The sequence below is a fragment of the Myxocyprinus asiaticus genome, chromosome 43 (genome assembly GCF_019703515.2).
Source record: "Myxocyprinus asiaticus isolate MX2 ecotype Aquarium Trade chromosome 43, UBuf_Myxa_2, whole genome shotgun sequence".
Classification (NCBI taxonomy): Eukaryota; Metazoa; Chordata; class Actinopteri; order Cypriniformes; family Catostomidae; genus Myxocyprinus; species Myxocyprinus asiaticus.
Genome location: NC_059386.1, coordinates 25,960,782 through 25,967,507, shown reverse-complemented (window position 1 = coordinate 25,967,507; position 6,726 = coordinate 25,960,782).

Sequence of the window (6,726 nt, the reverse complement as noted above, 5' to 3'; positions counted from 1 at the left end):
CCCGGACAACACATGATTGACTAACTGCTGAAATGTAGTGGGAGCATTTCTGACCCCAAAAGGCATAACTGTGTACTGCAGGAACCTATTAGGTGTAGCAAAAGCAGATAGTTCTTTAGCACGAGATGTCAATGGCACTTGCCAATAACCTTTCAGGAGGTCAAATTTGCTAATGAATTGTGCAGAGCCAACATGGTCAACACAAACATCAATTCTAGGCAGAGGGTAACAATCGGGTTTTGACAGAGAATTGAGCTTCCTGTAGTCGGTGCAAAAATGATACGAATTAGCGGGTTTACTCACTAAAATACAAGGAGAGCTCCAAGAACTGGAACTGGGTTCTGCCAAGTTATGAGCAAGTAAATACTCCACCTCTTTCTGAAGTAATTTTCTTTTTATAGGGTTTACTCGATATGCATGTTGTTTCACTGGTTGAGCCACACCAACACCAATGTCATGCTCAATGACATGAATTTGAGTAGGAACATCTGAAAAAAGATAGAGAAACGAGCTTACCAACTTAATTATATCGGTCTTCTCTGACTCAGACAGATGAGACAAATCGTGAGCCAAGTTAGCAAGAACTTCAGAATTATTAAGTCGCCCTTCCACTTCTCCTCGAGAAGGACCTTTCATCTCCTCTAGATTGTCAGCCATCTCTACAGATGCTTCTGAAACACCTGGATCTGCAGTTTCAGTAGTTGTCACAACATCAACAGACAGATAAGTTACAGGAGTCACATAAGGTTTCAGTAAATTAACATGACAAACCTGTATTTTCTTTCGACGATCAGGTGTGTTTAATAAATAGTTGTTATTAGGAAAACACTTCGCAATCGTATAATGTCCAGCAAACCTAGCCTGAAAAAGACTAGTCAAAACAGGTAACAACGGCAGCACTTGATCACCAATTTGAAAATTTCTAGACTTGAATTTGCGATCAAACATCCTCTGCATCTTTCCCTGAGACTTACCTCATTTTCGTAGAGCAATAGCTCAGGCTTCGTAGAGTCGATAACAGAAACTACTTACGTAGTCTAAAACATTCTCAGGAGGGTCAGAAGTTATCCACTCATCTGCCAAGACAGCAATAGGGCCCCTAACAGTGTGTCCAAACACTAACTTATTAGGGCCAAAACCTATGCTCTCTTGTATGACCTCACGAATAGCTAGCAACATCCAAGGAAGTCCTTCCTCCCAGTCACAGTCAAGTTCAACACAATAAGACCTCAAAAGTGACTTAAGAGTCTGATGGAATCTTTCCAGACCTCCCTGACTCTGAGGGTGATAAGCACTTGAGATATTGTGTTTAACTTTAAGTTGCCGCATGACTTTAGAGAAGTGTCGAGACATAAAATTTGAATCCTGATCAGACTGAATGGTTTTTGGGATGCCAAAAATAGACATGAAACTCGTTAAAGCCTTTAAAATAGCTTTGGTAGTAATTGATCTCAGAGGATAAGCTGCAGGATAACGTGTAGACTGACACATTACAGTGAACAAATAAGCATGTCCAGTCTTAGATCGTGGTAAAGGACCAACGCAATCGATAATCAGGTATTCAAAAGGAGTGGTAACTGCAGCAATAGGCTGTAAAGGAGCCAGTGGAACTTTTTGATTTGACTTTCCGGTCATTTGACAAGTATGGCAGGACCATATATAGTTAATCACGTCTTGCTTGATTCTAGGCCAATACAATTTCCTCAGAACTCTATCATATGTCTTTCGTACCCCCATATGACCAGCAATGCCCTGATGTGATAGCTGTAAGATGGCTTGACGAAAATTAAGAGGAACCACAATTTGGATCCTAGGATCAAGTGAAAAGTCAGAGCTCATAGGTTGTTGTCTATAAAGCAATCCATCTTGGAGGAAGTAGAAGGGAGACGAAGTCTTGTCTCCTGCTTCACAAGCTAAAGAGAACAATTCTTGAAGAGTATCATCCTCCTCCTGCGCTTTGATAAGATCATCTCGAGTCAATCAATCACTTTTATTGTCACACAACCATATACACAAGTGCAATAGTGTGTGAAATTCTTGGGTGCAGTTCCGAGCAACATAGCAGTTGTGACAGTGATGAGACATATACCAATTTACAATAAACTTCAGATTTACACAACACAATTTAAAATCTAATATCCACATAATTACAACACAATACACAAATAATAACATAAAATGTACATTATACAATACACACAATATAGAATACACATTATATAATAACAAATAGTATATAGTATATATAAAATGTACAGTAGGTTGTATTGTACTGTATTGACATTCAGGCTGTCGGTTCATAGTCAGTTGCCAATGTGTTGTTAAGAGAGATATAATTATGACAGTCCAGTGTGAGATAATAAGATTAATAAAGTGCAGTACTGATGTATATTGATCATGAGAGATCAAAAGTTCAAAAGTCTGATTGCTCGGGGGAAGAAGCTTTTATGAAGTCGGCTGGTGCGGGTCCTGATGCTGCGATACCGCCTGCCTGATAGTAGCAGTGAAAGCAGCCCATGGCTCGGGTGGCTGGAGTATCTGATGATCCTCCGAGCTTTTTTCACACACCGCCTGGTATATATGTCCTGGAGGGAGGGAAGCTCACCTCCGATGATGTGTTTGGCAGTTTGCACCACCCTTTGCAGGGCTTTGCGTTTGTGGGCGGTGCTATTGCCGTACCAGGCGGAGATGCAGCCAGTCAGGATGTTCTCTACTGTGCTGGTGTAGAACCGTGTGAGGATGTGGCAGTTCATTCCAAACTTCCTCAGCCATCTCAGGAAGAAGAGGCGCTGATGAGCCTTCTTCACAATGACCTCAGTGTGGACAGTCCATGTGAGTTCCTCAGTGATGTGGACACCCAGGGACTTGAAGCTGCTGACTCTCTCCACTGGTGCTCCATTGATGGTGATGGGGCTGTGTTCTCTTTCTCTTCTCCTGAAGTCCACCACAAGCTATTTTGTCTTACTGATGTTGAGGGAGATGTTGTGCTCCTGACACCAGAGTGTCACATTATAAAGAGCAGATAAAGAACAAGTGTTAACATGGTCATCACAAATAAATGGACTTTCAGACATGGAATCAGACTTATCCGTCTTGTGGTCATCAACAGACTGTAACTCATGCACAGGGATCACATCTTCAACTTCAGTACACACAGTACTAGGTTCTGGCTGAGAGTAATTTGCAGAAGCAATAAACGTATCACTAAGAACACTTTCGGTTTCATTTGGCATACTTTTCTTAGCCATCACTCGAGTTATTGCACATGCAGGAAATAAATTAGGACAGTCAGAAGACAGTCCAATTTCTCTACAGCAGAAACTACTATAGGTGGAACACCTCCATCTGACATTTCCCAAACATTTCCCCCGGCTAAATCATTGCCGAGTATGAAAGTAACACCAGGGACAGGAAGCATAGCATGAACGCCAACTACCACATCACCTGACACAAGTTTGGAATTAAGATGAATGCGGTGTAGAGGAACTTCCATGAACCCCATCTCAAGCCCTCTGACCAGTACATGTGTTCCAGTAGCAGTGCGCTCAGACAAGGGCAAAAGTCCTTCCAACAAAAGGATTGCCCCACTCCAGTATCTCAAAGAATACGTACAGGCACAGTCTCCTCAAAATTAGGCAAAGACACAGTCCCTTCGGTGAGAAATGGCACAAAATCAGCACTATTTTTAACACTCTCCATCTCAGTGATATCCACCTGTTCAACCTGCTTGCTAAATTGAGCAGGAGTATGATTCACACTTGATGTAGAAATTAAACCAACAGGTTTAACAACTTTCTCTTTCTTTTTGAGAACAATACAGTCTGAAATTGTATGTCCTGGCTTTCTACAATAAAAGCAAACCATCTCACCTTTTGTGTGTAACTGAGGTATTGTCAGCAGAATTGACACAACATTCTGGCATACAACCATCTTTTTATTTTTAACAGAGACACTCAATTTAGACCTACTCAGATCATTTAAGTGACTAACAAAAACTTGATGAGTAAGAACAAATTAATCTGCCATAAGAGCAGCATCTGACAATTTACTCACTTTATGCTCATTGAGATACATAGCAACGGTTCTTGGAACACAGTTTTTAAACTCTTCCAAAAGATTCATCTCTCTAAGCTGTTCATTAGTAGTTACTTTTACTGAGGTACACCAGCGATCAAACAGATTCTCTTTCTCTCTAGCAAACTCAAGATAAGTACACTTCTCAGACTTAAGATGACTTCAAAATTTCTGGCGGTATGCCTCAGGTGCCAATTCATAAGCATGAAAAATAGCAGACTTAACGATTTCATAGTCACCACTTTGTTCCATAGTCAGCGCTAAATACACCTCCTGTGCTCTCCCTACTAAAACACATTGCAACAGTAAGGTCCAAAACTTTTTAGGCCATTTCAAAGACTCTGCAACGCGCTCAAAATGTTGGAAATACTTCTCTACTTCCTTCTCTAAAAACGGCAGCACTAGTCTAATGATTTTATAACATCAAAAACAGGTGCAGCGTGAAGTGGTGTTTCAACTGTTTGTGCATTCAGCTCTAACTCAAGTTTCCTCAGCAAAACTCTCTTTCCTTCCTTTCTTTTTCAAACTGTAACTCCAGTTTACGTAACTCTAATTTCTGTTGTAATTTCTTTATCTCAAAATCCTTTTCAAACTCTTTCTCTTTCAGTGCACAAGCATCACGCTCAGCACAAAGTTTTTCCGCATCAACACATAACTGTTTTCTTGCAAAGACATCTCACTAAACTTTACATTTCTGTCAGTATCATAAATAGGAGAGGCTAAAGACTCTTCAGGATTAATAACTTGAGCTCTTACCTCTAAAGCACCCCGCTCGAAAAGTGCACTTTTCACAGTTTTCATCAGAGTTTCTTTAAGCTCCTTATCATTATTTGTTAACTCCACACCAAAGCGCTCGGCAATCTGCAACAGCTCTTCCTTTGTACAACTCTCCAATAATATTTCCGAAGGAAATGCGAAGAAATCCTCAATTACTGATGACATTTCTGCTAAAAAAGGCAGCAGAGCAAACACAACAACAACAATACAAACACGCGTGAGACGCCACTAAAAAAAGAGCGTTAGAAATGCAAATCCCATCAGCCACTTCGCCAGGGATCATCACACATACACGCTCCGGATGCAAACCCCACCTTAGTTATGAGATAAATAAAGACTTACCACAAGTCATTCTTCAAATTATCTTCATATTCGGCAGACATCACAAACAACACAGATACGGAAAAACTGAAAAATGTAAGTGTCACCTTAAATGAAAATGAGACTTCAGTTCCTAACTATAAATGAAACTAACTAAACCTACCTAATCTTCAAAGGTGTACCGGACTCAGGGCAGCATTTAAATGCTGAACTCGAAGACAACTGGCATTTCAAACCAAAAACCCGAAGCGTACCCCCGACAGAGATTTAAAACCTCCATCCAGAATATCCTTCAAAAATAAGAAAGGCAAAATAACAAACAAAAATAACAAACAGTGCCTCAATGGAAGGATTTTAAACCCAGCTGAGCACACTCTAACTACCTGAAGTCTACTCATTTACACAGGTGAACACACTGAATATATCACCTCAACCTCCTGAAATTATAGAGGGAGGCAGTCCCTGTGATGTTGGCTATGGTAGTTCTGGAGAGGGCGGAGCTTGGGCTGGAGGTGAATACAAAACCCAATCATATCACCACTTGCGGAGACCACCTCTCACCATATCAACTTGCAGAGGTTGCCAAGTTGCAACAGGAATGTGCAGACATGTTTTCCCCTCTGCTGGGTCGTACAAACCTCATCCAGCACCACATCGAGACCGAGCCAGGGGTGGTGGTACATAACCGTCCCTACCGATTGCCCGAGCACAAAAAAAAAAAATAGTTCGGGAAGAATTGGATGTAATACTTGATATGGGGGTAATAGAGGAATCCCACAGCGACTGGTCCAGCCCAGTTCTTCTGGTTCCTAAGAATAACGGGTCTGTACGGTTCTGTGTGGATTATAGAAAGGTCAACACAGTGTCTAAATTTGATGCCTCCCCAATGCCTTGCATTGATGAGTTGCTTGATCATTTGGGCACCGCTCGATTTTATTCGACACTGGATTTGACAAAGGGTTATTGGCACATCCCCTTGACACCAATTTCCCGTGAGAAAACAGCCTTCTCCATACTGTTCAGATTACACAAATTTGTGACACTTCTGTTCGGTTTGTTTGGGGCCCCAGCTACATTTCAGCGCCTCATGGACTGAATCCTCAGGTTGCTGTGACGGGCGGGACTCACAGCAAATTCCAAGAAGTGTGCGATTGGGAGGGTGGAGGTAAGGTATCTGGGGTTCCACTTGGGCCATGGGCACATGCGTCCACAAATTGACAAGACTGCGGCGATTGCGACCTGCCCGAGATCCAAGATCAAAGAGGGGGTGAGACAGTTCCTGGGGCTGGCTGGCTATTATAGGATGTATGTGCCTAATTATTCGGACGTCACCAGTCCGCTGACTGATCTCACTAAAAAGGGAGCTCCAGACCCAGTCCAGTGGATGGAGCAGTGTCAACAGGCGTTTACGCGAGTTAAAGCCGCACTTTGTGGAGGGCCGTTTTTACATGCACCCGATTTTTCTCTCCATTTTGTCTTACAGACGGATGCTTCAGACAGAGGGCTGGGGGGTGGTGCTCTCGCAGGTGGTGTAGGGGGAGGAACACCCGGTGC